This window comes from Nelusetta ayraudi, unplaced genomic scaffold (genome assembly GCF_046127955.1).
Source record: "Nelusetta ayraudi isolate G7.1 ecotype Tasmania unplaced genomic scaffold, CSIRO-AGI_Nayr_v1 ptg000023l, whole genome shotgun sequence".
Taxonomy (NCBI): Eukaryota; Metazoa; Chordata; class Actinopteri; order Tetraodontiformes; family Monacanthidae; genus Nelusetta; species Nelusetta ayraudi.
Genome location: NW_027466073.1, coordinates 2,814,913 through 2,830,272, shown reverse-complemented (window position 1 = coordinate 2,830,272; position 15,360 = coordinate 2,814,913).

Here is a 15,360-nt window from a genome sequence, read left to right as displayed (position 1 = left end):
TGTTGCATCAGTGCTAGTGGGTGTGTGTGTGTGTGTGTCGGGGGGGGGGGTACGCGCTGCCATGGCCGTGTTAGCCGTCTTCTTTATCTCCAGCACAGAGTCACTTCTTACCTTCATTCTTACCCTTATTTGGGAACTATTTATTGAAACAGCCCCTTTGACGGAAGGGATAAACACACTTGAAAGGTGACCTCTGACCCCCTCACCCCCAACCCCTGCGCTCATTCATGCTACTAATTCTTAAGAGAACCTTGGCTCTGTCAACAAGACCGCCTTTTAAATGTAGTGCAGAGCAGAGAGACAAATGGCGGAGCTAAGAAGTCGGCTCGCTGTGGAATAACAAGGCGGAGGAAGGTGTGTCAGGGCGGGGGGGAAGGGGGGAGGGGGGGGGGAAGGTGGGCGAGAGGTGGGGGGCGCACATGAAACGGCGAGGAAACAAAGCAAAGTCACGGCCTTGGGCTTTAGAGCAGGATGTCACCAATTCAACAAAGCGACGGCATGCTAGCTAATGTGCAGTGCAGGTTAGGTAGGGCAGCGTTTCTCAAGTGGTGGGTCGCAAGCCAATATTGAATCGCGGAGCAGTTTTTTTTATCGGGTTGCGGAATCGCGGGCAGTTGCAGGACATTCAATTCAATGATTTCAATCATTTATTTACTGGCCGTGACAGCAAGTGGGCTGGCATTTTTTATTTTTGGGGACTAAATTTTAGTTCCGACCGCATGATGAGGAATAAAAACTGAAGCGGGTCCTGAGACTCCACCACCAGTTGCGAATCTGTACAGACTCTCTGCTGCTGCTGCCGTTGCTTCCACAGTGCTGGGAGCTGAGCGTAGAGGAGGGTGCAACAGGCACCAGCGGCAGGGTGGGCTCGGGCCAGGCAGGCTCATGTGAACACACACTAATCCTTTTCATTTAAAAAAAACAGCAGGTGTCTGCAAATGCCGCTGACCCCGAGTGACCCCCAGCCACTCGGGTCAAAAGTAAACCTTGAACTCTCGGCGGGCCCACCCCAAAGAAACGTGACACAGTCTCTTTTCAACCCGGGTGTCAGATTGGCTGCTCTTTAAACATGAAGCGGAACAATTGTTTGATGTGTCCTGCAGTCCTTGAACCCACCTCCTCCTCAGTGCACACCTTATTTCTTTCTGTTATTATAACGCAGATGTGGCAGAAGAAGTAATTACGCCAATGAAATGTGCCAAAATAATAAGCTGCAGCGTTTAACGACAATAATTTAGCACTAGTCCTAAAATAAATAAATAAAAAAATCCAATGTTTGCACACAGATAAGACATTTTTTCTCCATTTGGGACTTTATTTTTCTCTTTATGTTTCTCTGCAATTGTGAAACGAAGGGCCCTGGTCCGGGGGGGCAAACGGTCCGCCTATCTGTACAGTTAAAACTCACGTTCCAGTCTGGAAGCGCTGAACTTTTTAAGGAAAGCACACGCAGCGTCCCAAATCTGAATGGGAGGGGGAGGGGGCCTTATCGGAGGCAGCACTAGGAGGTATGCTGCTAATGTGACCGAGGTGGTGGCGGGGGGGTGAGTTGACCCGGCTCCGGTTACGCAGATGTGGAAGGGGGGCTGGGTGTTGGGGGGAGGAGGGGTCGAGGAGAGACTTCCTGCAGCTGAGAAAGGGAAAGGGAAGAGGGGGGTTGGGGGGGGCAGCTGACCTCGTCCCTCTCTGAGTTTGGCAGAGGTTGGGAGAAGACGGTGGGGCGGGGGGAGGAGTGTGTGTGTGTGTGTGTGTGTGTGTGTGTGTGTGTGTGTGTGTGTGTGTGTGGTCGGTGGGGGCCTCGGACTTTGATGGCTCTGTTCCTCTGGCAACAGCAGCACCCTGACCCACATACAGTGACCAGCCAAGAGAGAGAGAGGGGGGGGGGCCTTAGCTTATGACAGCAGGTGGGAGAGGCACAACCCTGTTTTATTAAAAATAATTTCTCTAGTGTGGCTGTAATGCGCTTCCATAGTTAAGACAGAAAGTTCTCGTTCCTCTCTCTCTCTCTCTCTCTCTCTCTCTCCCTCCCTCTCCCTCCCTCTCACACACTTTGCACCGCATGGCTAGCATGCTAGCCGCTCGGTGGCACTGCGTCCCATGTGGATGTCGACAGGAGGTGCGGACGCGTGGCGTCGGAAGCGCTGAGTTTGAGAGACACACTGCTGCTGCTGCTGGCGGTGACGTAGGTCAATTGAAGAGGACACCTGTGCTGAGAGCCGGGGGTGCGGGGGGGTGGGGGTGGGACACACAGTCAGCCGTCCACCGACCGCCAGCAGGCAGGGAGATGATGATTGATCTGCAGCCAGTCAATGGAGGGGGAGGGAGGCGCGGGGGGGGGGGGGGGTTGCCAGGAAACGGTGTCCTGTGTCCGCTGCTCACCACCCCCCACCCATCGTTGGCGGACTTAAACTAATCAGCCTTAAAAGCCCCCCCCCCACCCCCCTCCACACACACACACACACACACACACACACACACACACACGTCCTTTCTGACTCGTCTCTTTGTCCTCCAGCAGGCGCACTGATCTGACAGCGGCTGGTCAGGCTCGGGGGAGGAGGAGGGGGGAGGATGGGGGGGGGGGGGGACTGCACAGTCACTGCACAGAAGTGAGTCTGCGTGTATTCTCCTGTAGTAATCACCACTAATGGGAATTGCACCCTCAACCTTGGTAGTCGCCGCAACGAGCGACTCCCTCCGCAGCCCATCGAAGCTCCGCAGTTGTTCGAGAGCAGCAACTTAACTTGGGGGACTTGGGAGGAAAGGAAGAAAAAAAAGAGACAAACCGAGAGGAGAGGAGCAACTGAATTGAAGTACCCCCCCCCACACACACACACACACACACACACACACACACCACCCCCGCAATCGTCTGCCCCGACACTCTCGAGTTGCGTCAAGACTTCAGCCAGAGCCTGAACTGAAAGGAGTTCTGCGTCGCGGCAGAAGACAACGGAGGAAAGTGAGCCGTCACGATGCGATGATGGACAGATGTCTGTGCGGGTGGATGCGGCTAATCAGCCGTCCCCACCCCACCCCACCCCCACACCCTACCCCCACACCTCCTGACTGTAAGCCTCCCTGCACATGCGCAGCCCGAGGGGATCGTAACAATAACAGCCTTATCTCTCTCTCTCTCTCTCTCTCTCTCTCGCTCTCTCTCGCTCTCCCTGTCATTGCCTCCTCCCACTATTCTCTCTCTCTCTCCATAACACGCACATTGTCTCTCCGTGCTCTCCCCTCCCTCAACTCACCCCCTTTTCCGCCCATCTTTGGGAAAACGTAGCACAGCCTCGTAATGCGGATCTAGTATGAAACACTGTGGGAAGGGAAAAGACTCCACTTTTTGAAACGCTGACAGGATCTCAGCACTCACTTATAGAAAGTTTTTACTTTCTATTTTTTTTCCCCCTTAAATGCCAGTGCCTCCCTCGTTCAAGGGGGGGGGGGGGCCTTGATGTCAAGTTTTAGGTGAGGACGTGGCTGGGCTCGCTTTCATCTCACTCAGGATGAGATGTATATATATATATATACATATATATATACATATATATATGTATGTATAGATATGTATAGATATGAAAAAAAACAGCCTCTCTGCTTATTCAGAGTTTCCTCCCCTCAGCTCCACTGTTTTCATTTTAATTTTCCAAAACACCTCTTGAAACTCCTCACCGCTGTTGAAAAGGCAGGTGCCCCCCCCCCCCCCCACCCCTCACACCACCACCCACAGACACACACACACCACCACCACCATGCTCTCATCTCAGCTCCCCTGTGGTCCACCAAGCAGCTCCTGAAAACCACAAGAAGCTTCAGCCAGTCAGAGCATCAGCCATGTGCAAAACAAGACAAACAGATCGATCATAAGGGACTGGAAAGCTGTAATAAATCACCCCCTCCACACACACTGGGGGTGTGTGTGTGTGTGTGTGCTGGGGGGGGGGGGGGGGGGGGGGGGGGGGGACTGTTTCACCATGTGGCTTGTGATGGCCCAGACACAAGGGATTGTGGGTAAAGCCCGGGCCTTCTCCCAGAGCCCAGCCACTCTAAAACCACTCACTCCACATTTCCACTCTACTGACTCACCTGCTCACCGCAGCCACACTAGGGAGGAGTAGCACTAGTAGTAGTAGTAGCAGTAGGAGTAGTAGTAATAGCAGAGTAGCGGGTAGTTTTGTAGTAATCACTAATAGTGGGAATCGCACCCTCGACTGTGATTCTCAGTTCACGTCGGAAACAAAGACTTTGTCGATCACGCTGAGCTTGGACTTCATGGAGGAAGATGAAAACAACAACAAAAAATAATAATCAAAACAAATGATGTTTATTGATTGTCCCTCATTATTTGTCTGGTATTGATTTTTTTTTTTTTATTTTGTGATTTCTTTTTTTCTCTCCAAACTTGATAGATGTTCTCTGTTGATAACATTCCAGTTTTCCTTTTGTTTTTTGGGGTTGCTAGATCTTTTGTTTGTTGGTTTTGTATGTTTGTTTGTGTTTGGTTTTTTGGTAGATGATGTAGAACTTTTTACATTTGTGTTGTGTGTTCACCCTCTAGTTGAGTGTGTTAACAAAGCCATGCTGGACATGTACACAGTAAAAAAAAATAAAATAAAATAAAATAAAATAATAATAATTGCTGTAAAAATAAAACATCTCATCTTTACTGAGGTAACTGCTGGCGCTCAATGGTCTCTGATAAAGAGTGAGTGCAGGCTGCACAAGCACGTTCACACACACACACACACACACACACACACACACACACCATTTGCTCTTTTCCTGTAGTGAGGTCAGTGTCCACAGGGCCTTACTTCCTGTCTCACACGGGACAGGCAGCAGTAGAGTGACTTTATGGGCCATGGTGGTGGGTGGGAGAAGGGGTGGGGGGTGGGGGGGGGGTGGGGTCTGGCTGCTTGCTAGGAAGCCACATGAGGAAGTTGGTGGCTGACCGGTGTGCAGAGCGTGCAGGAGACAGTGGGCAAAGGAGGAGGAGGAGAGGAAATTCATTGTTCTCGGCTTCTTCATGGTACTTTATGCAACTTGGATTTTATTTTGATGAACACGCAAAAATAATAACAGATTGACCGGTGGCAGACGCAAACAAGGCGCTTTGCCATCTGGCAGCAGGTTCTTCTCCGAGCCCAAGACGTGAGGCGACACCTACTCACATCCCATCGCGGGCGTAATTGGCCCAAAATTGACTCCAAATGACAATTTGTTACTTCGTCACAGTCCTCGAGGTCTATTAATAGTGAAGACCAGGCTGTGCTGCTTTGCACTGACGGCTTGTCCAGGGTGTCACAGTGCCTTTGCCCCATGATAGTTGGGAAAGGCTCCAGCAGACCTTCTCACAATCCCTGAGTGCAGGATGAAGCGGGTATTGAGAATGGACGAATGGATGAATGGATGAATGGATGGATGGATGGATGGCTGGATGGTTGGAAGGACCAAGCTGTAATCGCCGAGCCTTTTTCGGAGGTGCAACGGTTAATAAAAATGAAAGACACCTGGCCTTAGAAGCGAGTGACAACTGAAAAATCCCACCGCTTCTTGGATGTCCGAGGCTCGGAGTGGTAGCAATAGCCCTCAGCGAGTGGACATAGCATCACAGGTATGTACACTGGTATCTAAGCCTGTAAAAGACACCACAGAGAGCCATGTGCGACACACCCTGAGCCTCTCCTGAGGACAACAATCACAAAAGACCACAGAGATGACAAAGAAGATGTGGTTTATGGAGAAACTTTACACAACCCACATGAACATCTGCTGCTCTACCTGCCCAGCATGTGGATCATATTGTCAATTCTCTGCTGTTTCTATGTTGATGACATTGTTAAGTTTTGAACTAAATAGGAATTTATCCAAATCTAACACTTGGATAAAAAAAAAAAAAAAGAAATGTGTGTACAGGTATTACTGAGGTTATTGGCACATCTTCTGAACTTGGGCTCTGTGGGGAAATCACCATCTTCATCTTCAATTTTTTAATCTTAAATATTTTTTATAACATGCTTGATTTGTGTTTCCTCTCAAGCCTGATCTCATTAAAGCCTTACCCCATATTGATCAATTGAACTTGATTCACCTTACAATGTTATTATAATATGTTAAAATGCAATACAATTCATTGCCAGAGGCCCATGGGCCAGAAGTTTGTTTTAGGATTTAGAATAGAAAAATGATTTTTCTTGCCAGTTCTTTTGTTTGTTTCTTTGTTTGTTTTTCCTGGACACTGGCCTGTTTCAGGTGAAGTGTGTGCATGTGGAGTCTCAGCCTTACCAGGTGACACCCCATGATACTGACTAACAGTCATCTCCCTCATCCTGGTAGAAAATTAACAATTTTATTTGCCCACAACATTTTATCGCTCGTTAATGACTAACGAGCCGTCTCTCGGAAGCAAACGTTGGTGCTTAGACCGTGACACGTCCTGTCGTAAAGATTCAATGATAACACGCACCGTTGGACCTCCGAGAGAATTATGTGTTCTTCACCCTCGATGTTTTCATGACACCAGGAAAAATCCAGCTGCGGGTTTCTCAGATCAAACACCATGCCACAGCATTTCCAAAGGATTACAGACATTCTCACAGTCAGAATGAAGCTTGACCTGGAATTTACTGTATCTCCTGGGAAACCACATGTTTGATGCCTGTGGGAATGGCCTTCAACCTGGTTGACAACTAAATTCCTCAACACACTACAACTGATTATGTCCGAGGGGGGCAGCCTAAACATACTTAGAAAAGTACATTTTCCAAGTTATTCTCCATAGTCTGTTCTTTTCACATCATATGCTATCCACTTGGTTGTGCTGCTCCCATTGCTGTGTATTACGTTTTTATCCAATCATATTTCAGCCAGCTTCTGTTATGAGCTTCTACGAAATCTGCCTGAGGCCTTGAGAATCAACATGCAGGCTCCTGTTAGTTGTCAGTGAATGCACCACCATCAGTTGCGACAGCCAATCAGATCTTGAGTCTGCCATGCCGAGACCAGCTAGCTGGCTTTACTCTGAACTTCACACTTACGCATCCTGTGATTGGATGAGCCCTGAGAATCTTCCAGACTGAACTAACCCAGAGATCTGGTTGCCATCATGCAAAACTCACGACGGCTGTAAGAGAAGATAAAGATTTAGTTGCCCTTCATCTGTAGTTTATAATGTAAATCACCCGGTGCAATGAAGCAGCAGCTACACTAACATATTCAATTCTTTAGTAACCTACTAGCTCAATAGTTTGTTTCATTATTGTCTTGTTGGTCTCTCATGCAAAACTGTGACAATGTGCAGTTTGTGGGATAAAAGCTCTTATCCCACAAACTGCAGTCTGTAGTTTTGGTGAACTTCTTAAAACGTTGTTGAGGAATCTCCTAAAATTGCTTTTTATTTGTAAGTTTTGAAAGTATCGTTGGACGTAGTTACTTAGTCATAATTAAGATTTAAGATAAATTCTCCGGGAACAAAGTTTTTCCCCTATATGAAGGCGATGTAATGCGTAAGTGTGATTCTGTATGGATTCTCAAACCTTAGTGTCATATTGAGGGTATTATGAGGTGCATTCATTTTGTGCACTAAATATGACATCACTGATGGCCTTGGCGTGAAATGCACGGCCCGCCAGTGGACCTGGCGCTGGTGGTCAGAGGTCTCTCAGGCACCTTGGTGAAATTGGTTTGATACATATTAGTTTGAAGAAATCCATGAAAGTAATGGCAAGAGTGAATGCCCTGTAAACTAAACTGACTGTACGACTGTGTATAAAATATATGTTATTTCGCTTTGCCCTGCAATATCATTTATTTAGATTGGCTGAGTAGACTATGTGTGACATTAATGAGTGCTTGAGGACCTCTGCCGCAGATCACACAATAAAGAACAACGGGAAAAGATAGAAGATATATACGTATATATGTTTGTGTGCGTGTGTTTGTGGTGTGTGTGTGCAAGGCAAAATGGTCAAGAAATGATAGCCATCTCCAACCTCCCACACCGCCATTCTTTGATTTTTTTATTTTTTTATTTTTTTTTAACTGACTTGCTCTGAGTTTTCAAGGTGAGATTTAGTCAGTTAGTTATAGGTAGTTAGTTCCATTGTTCAGTTGTCATGGTTGATGTGCAGCTATCTTTAAAAATGCATCTGGTCATTAAAATTACGCAGTTATATATTTTAATGTTAAGAAGGTAAAATGATAAAGAGGCATCAAACCCTGCCTGTTGAGAATAGTTACCTTGCGGCACCTGTGAGTGTCATTCAAAGCTTGGAGCAGTTGAAAGGAAAGTGATAACGATGCACTCTCTCTAATGTACAGTTTGGACCGGCTTGTGTTCTGTGTAGGCACAAAACGTCATTGACCGGCTACAAGTGGTTTAACAGACTCAATCGCAGTTACACCTGCATTTTTATGTCATCGTGTGCTTTGCGATTGCACTGCAATCATAAAAAAAAAAATAACCTAACATCTCATGTGGTTTTCCAATTCATCTGTTGCGATAGGACAACCAGCATGTGTGGATGTGCTGAATTACACCTTTCCTGCTAAAGAAACAGAATAAAAACCTTTCTTTTTCTTTTTAAATCTTTATTGTTTCACAGTGAGGTCATGCTGAGCCGACATATGGGACTTTAATAGAGCTCAGTATGTTTTGGTGCTACATTTGGCACTTGCTGCCCAAGTGAAGGGTGTGGATACAGACTCTGCATACGTTGGGGTTGTCATTGCCAGTGGGCTCAGCCAGCCACGACACTCCTGATGCTCGTAAAGTGCCGCCGGGTCATGTGATGTGTTAGTCATAGCTCAGACATGGTCATTACAGTGACTTTATTCCGTGGAAATGAGAATTAAAGGTGGCACGGGCAACACTTTGAGGGGAGGAAATGTCATTATTATCATACTGTCCTGTTGTGCCTTCCATTGAGGGTGCTGAGTGTGATGATGGCACCAGACTATGAGACCATGAGAAAAAGATGGAAACACAGATTTGGATCAAATTTCAAAATTATTTTCATAGAGGGTGTCATTGCTTAACACGCATTTGTGGAACCTTTTGCATTATTGTTGTTATAAACAGAGACAGATTACTTCTGTTTGATTAATTCATAGTTATATTGTCCTCATTTAGACCGGGGGGGGGGGAGGGCAAACTTCTGGACTGGTGGGCCACTATGGCTTCCTAAACTTGACAGAGAGGCCGGTGCAGGAGCAGATGGAGTGCTGTGGTGACCCATCTCATAGGAGGTAAAAATATATCATGAGGTATGTAGAAAACATGCGCTTTAATGTCTATTGAAAATGAACAAAAGCAAAGATACAACAAACTCTCTGTCTTTGAACCCCTGCAGTATTTAGCTATTTATTGAAATGACTCTTAAAACGCTGAAAAACTTGGATGAAATACAGCTATTTTATGACTTACTGATTATTAATACTATTTCTTCAAGTTTGGCAGACTGGATTAAAAAGCTAGTCCACATATGGACCCTGGGCCATAGTTTGTCCGTGCCCGACTTCGACACAGCACCACTGATAGTCTTTTCTGATTGTCTTGTCATCATGTCAACAATGGTTCGTTGCATTAAAACAAAAAAGCTTTTTGCTAACTTGAAATCAATGTATTAAAATGGACAGACTCCCATCATAAAATTTGCAAAAACATATTTTCAAATCAAGTGGTGCCTTCACCACATTTTCCCTCTGTCTCACTTTTTACCACCACCACCACCACCACCACCATCATCATCATCATCTAGTCTGAATGAAGTAATAAAGAGTTGTGATTCTTCTGAATTGATCACCGTGGTGGGTGAAGAACAGTTGAGGAGTACCAGCTGAGCAACACCTGGATGCTCTCACTCATTTGGACAGACACACAAACATGCGCAAACTAACACAAGCATAAAGAGATACAGGTGTGCTTCAAGAGTTCCTTCAAACACAGCAGGTGGACGTTTATTGAAGGTGAAGTTCTAAAAAGCAAACCATTAGTGCCCATATCTTATCCTCTTGTTGTTCCATGATAAGATCTCACATCAGAGATAGAACCAAGTAATCAGAGTCAGTGATTACCAAACAATTTTTCAGTATGTTTATTTTTACCCACTGAACTCAATAAACTGTTTAAACTGTAATAGCAGCTGCATTTTGAGTCATTAACAAGAACAATTCTCATCAAAATAATTATTGCTTCTTTTTTTTTTTTTCTATCAATGGCATCTCTTGAGCAGCAGACAAAAACAGCCAGTGGACATGTGAGCACAGAAAACACAATTCCCTGAATAAATGGAGATGCAGTACACATGGGAGGCTGGGTCAGGGGGCAGACACAGTCCTCTCTTCCTGTTCTGGACTGCATAAGACAAGACATGCCCCAACTATCAGAACAATCATTTCTGTGTGCTGAGCCTTCAGGACGTGTTCTCAAGTCAACATTTATTGAAACAAAGATGGGTTGTAGTGGGAGGTGAGATGGATTTCTCCCATTTGTGTTCTGTTTCATTCATTTGTTTGGTGCCACACCAACTTGTATCTGAAAAGAATAATTCCCTTTATTTAACTATTTGCTAGTTTGAGCTTTTTTTTTTTAATTTAACTTTTATTTTACCAGAAAAAGTACAAGAGAGATTAAAAACCTCTTTTCCAAGGGAGTCCTGGCCGAGAGGCGGCAAAACGTAAAAAAAAAAAAAAACTTCTTTGTTCTGTTTTATATCATTCCACGTTTTGTTTTTTAAGCTCTGAAGACAGTAAGATAAGAGAACATCCCAGAATGCAATGATGAGTGTTTACAGCCAAAGACGAAAGCAGACTTACCAAATCCAAGGACAACATAGCGCACATTACATACTTCAGTCCCTCATCATGTAGGCACTTAACAGAGGAAGTAGATTTTCATAATAATACATACCTTTATGTGTACTCACAGTAAAATGACTTCTGGATGTATGTGTGTGTGTGTGCGTGCGTGCGTGTGTGTCATGATGATGTATCTCTGCCTTCTCCTTTAGTAATAAAACCCCAGCGGTTATCTGTTTACAGTGTGCGTATACGTACACATTTACAGTGCACACACACGCACAGCCATCAGACTGTCTGAGTTTTCGCTAATGACGAATCTGTTATCACAACAACTAAAGGGACTGAAGCACATAAAGCTCTGGGACGCCATAAAGCTAATGAGCAAAACATCACAGGGGACACGTGCAGTGTGTGTGCATCTGCGTGTTTTTCACGAGTGTGCGAGCGCGAAGAACAAATGTTGAGAGTCACTGCAGAGCAAATGCCCGGTGTTGGCAGCGCTGCGGTGGAGCTTCTTGACCCTCAAAGCAAATTGTAAATTCACCAGCGGGCCAGACGGGCCATGTTTATTGTTTAGGGGGAACAAATGGAGACAGTCTGCACGCTAGGTCAGAGCAACCTGCTTCATTGCATTAGTGAGGTAAGTGCAGGGTCAGTCTACTCAGGATACACTAAACAGCAGTGCTGTCAGTGGTCCATTTTACCCCAAGTTGCACCATATAGTATTGGTGGGGGTTGAGGGCAAAAGGATTCACATTCTGTACTTCAGTAAAAGTACAGATACTTGTGTAAAAAAAAAAAAAAAAATACTCTGGTGAAAGTAAAAGTAAGTAAAAGTACCGGTTCAATACCTTTACTCAAGTAGAAGTAAGAAAGTGCAGTTTCTGAAATGTGGTAAGTTAAAAAAGTTTTAAAAATGTAATTATTGAAACAGTACATGATGTCGATAAGCCGATCTACTCTAAAATGATCTCCCTCTAAAATATGAACAAGATTGATATTTGACTACACAATAGCAGAGTTCAAATAGCTCCACTTCAAGCAACGACAACAGCCGTAACAGGAGAATGACTTTGAACAGAACTCATATCTTTTACACACATTGAAACACAAAAGTAACTTGTTTTTTTGTTTCAATGTGTGTTTGTGCTTGTTTTATCCAATGTAAAATGTAGAAAGTACAGATATGTGTGTACAAATTTGGGAGTCAACATATAAAAAGTTGTAAGAAAAAAATACTCACGTTAAGTACAGATACCTGAAAAATCTACTGAAGTACAGCAACAAAGTATTTGTACTGTGTTACTTTCAACCTCTTTTAGTGGTTTAAATTCATATCTTCGTGTTGAAGTTGGATATACATACAGTTCTCTTTACGGGTGGCAAAGAGATGTCTCGCAATGAGAAGGTTGTGGGTTGAATTCCAACTGTGGTCTTTTCTGTATAAAAAGCGCGGTGTTCTCCACATGTCTGTGAAGGTTCTCGCTGTTCTCTTGCATCCTTCCACAGTCCTAAAATATTCACAAATTGGCCAATTTGCAATTCTAAATTGTCCAGAAGTGTGTGTGTGTGTGTGTGTGTGTGTGTGTGTCTTTTTCTTTGGATCCCACCCCCTGAATTGTATTGTTTTTACTCCACAAGATTTGACACTTCCCAAAGCCTTTTCTAATAATAATAATAATAATAATAAAAAAAAAAAAAAGTAATCCATTATCTTCTGCCAATCTTGGAATGGTTTCCAGGTCAGTAAGGGTTTTCCAGGCTTCCCTCTCTGCAGCTCAGTGGATACCTGAGGAGATATGTATTCGCTCCAGCAGCTTCTGGGTCTCTCCCAAGTGGATCTCACTGGGAAAACCTCCAAGAGGAAAAGTCCACAAGGCATAGTATGTAAATACCCAGACCGTCACAGCCAGTTCCCTCTGCAGTTTGATCTACTTAAAACAGACAAACAAACAAACAAATCTTATCTTGATACCTTCTGTCTTGTTCTCAACGTATCCCGTTCTATTTTTTCTTCTTCTTACATTTTGAATGAACCAAAAATAAAGGAACCCAGATAAGCAAGGCATCTGCATGTTGCAGGCTGTATGATGACTGTGTTCATTGCAGCCGATTGAGTCACTATTGCAGGAATACACACTGAACTGCAGTTCTGGCACCATTATGGCTATTTAAAAAAGACACACACACACACCTGTAGACCATTTTATTTCACCTCCATTAGCACGTTGACATCTGGGGGCCACACAGGGGGTGGGGTGGGGTGGGGGGGGTCTTGGTCACAGAGGATCTGTAGAGATGTTGTCATGTTTTCCACTCCACTGCAGCTGCAATGGTAAAGGCAGGCAGGCAACAAAAGGTTGCCAAATGGAGAAGGCAGTGAAAGTGCGTATGCATGTCTGCGGTTGAGGAAATGAGAACATTTTATACACCACCTGGACTTCAAGTTCCACTGCCCTAATTCTGTGTGACGACAAAACAAAAATTGGATGAAGAACAGATGAAAGTCAAAATGATGAGTGTGAACTCATGTGTGATGGCAGAATGTACTGACCGAGGCCTAGTTGTCTGCAGCTAATCAGAGAGCCACAAACTTTTAACGCTTTGACCGTAATTCAAGAAAATCTTCTGCCAACATCACCAATTTTCTCAATGCACCCAGTTTTGTTTATCTAAACGCAGACAGTGATGAAAAAAGAGAACTTCAATAGGGGTGGAGGGCGGGAAGGTGAGTTGGGGGTTCACAATCAAACACTAGCGGCCTGTATTAACTCTGGAGGCACCGTATAATGCACTGGTAGGCAAACTTTTTGACTGTTCTGGCCATAATGGGTTCAAAAACTTGACAGGGGGCCGGAGCAGGAGCAGATGGATGGAGTGTTTTGGTGACCCACCTCATAGGAGGAAAAAAATATATATCATGGGATATGTGGAAAACATGATTTAATGTCAATTGAAAATGAACCAAAGCAAAGTTCCAACAAAATCTGTGTCTTTAAAGTCCCACAGTATTACGCCATTTATCGAAATGACTCTTAAAACACTGAAAAAATGGATGAAATACAGCTATTTGATGACTTACTTACTTTCTATTGATATAATTTCTTCAAGTTTGGCAGGGCCGGATTAAAAAGGTTTAACAGGCCGCATATGGGCCCCTGGGTTGTAGTTTGCCCATGCCTTGTCTAATGGCTATTGCGGGACTGCAGCAGGTGTGTCTGCCCACATTTTTGGTGTTTAACAGTTGCAGCTGGTCGAGAGTCGTGACACATGGAGTGAAGGTGTTGTGCCTCTGGTGTAAATCTGTTGTGTCCTACTTACAGTAATGTTACTTTAAGACGACAACACAAACAAAACAAAACAAACTAAACAATAAAGAGGTCGCGTCATCTGAACAAGGCTCTCCTTCAAAGCGCCTGGCCGTCTTTAACTGCGCGTGTATGAGTTTTTCCCACCAAATGTTTGGAGCCTTCTGGAGCTCCAACGGTGTTAGGAGGTGCACCTCACTGTGGGAATAGCATTCCATCCAAGCTGGGTTTCCTTAACGAGTGCAAACAACAGAACAACAAGTGCAACCAGTATTTTGCACACTGGTTGCACTTCTTGTTTAATATTCACAATGCTTAACTTTCTATCAGAAACTGATGGAGATGCCTCGTCTGAAGCTATTCTATTCACTTTTCTATAGGTAGATGAAGCCATTTTGGATTATTGCTCCAAACATCAGCAACTGGCGCAGAGGCGCGCATCTGCAAAGGGCATGACAATGCCACAATGAAAGCAGAGAGGCTCAAGCGGCTTGACATCATTAACTCACAGAGTTTGAACAAAGGGACAGAGGAGTTGTGCCGCGACACACGAGTTAAGGCTTGCATGTGCAGAGAATGTATCTCATGCAAGAACAAGTCACTCACACATGCCGAAAAGACGTCAGGAGCGGGGGCCACATGGTGGTACCAGTGGCGAACAAAAAAGATGGCTATGAAAAAGAAAAGGCCAGGAAAAGAGACGCTATCACTGTGACTGTGAAACCATTCAGCAGAGGTTTGAGGGTAGCAAGGAGCCCCTACTGGGAGATTTTGAAATATAAATGAAAGACAAGGTGTGCAAGCATCTCTTAAACATCCAACTTTAAGGCACACAGTTTCAGTCTTTGCACAGATGAGGCCATTCTTCACAAACAGACTATGCAGAAAATTGGCCGTGCAAATACTCTGACATTCTGTGTCTTGTCACCCTCAATGAAACATGATCCTGCTGCCATTTGGGCTGAGCCAGTCCTTCTGTGCCTGAGGGTGAACCATTCAAAAGTTCAAAAAACATGAACATTTATTATAACAAGACTGTGATGATCATATAGAATCAATTTAAAGCAAATGAGCGAGATCCCCTTAAATCTTTCATGGGGTACACGCGCAAGTGACACTATTCTTAAGCGTATTTCCACCTCATTTTGGCCCCCTTAACGTACTCCAAAATCAGAGAAATTTGGCATGCAGGTCAGGTCCGGGGAAACATGTTATAAAATGCAAAAATAAAAACTCTAGGTGCTCCATA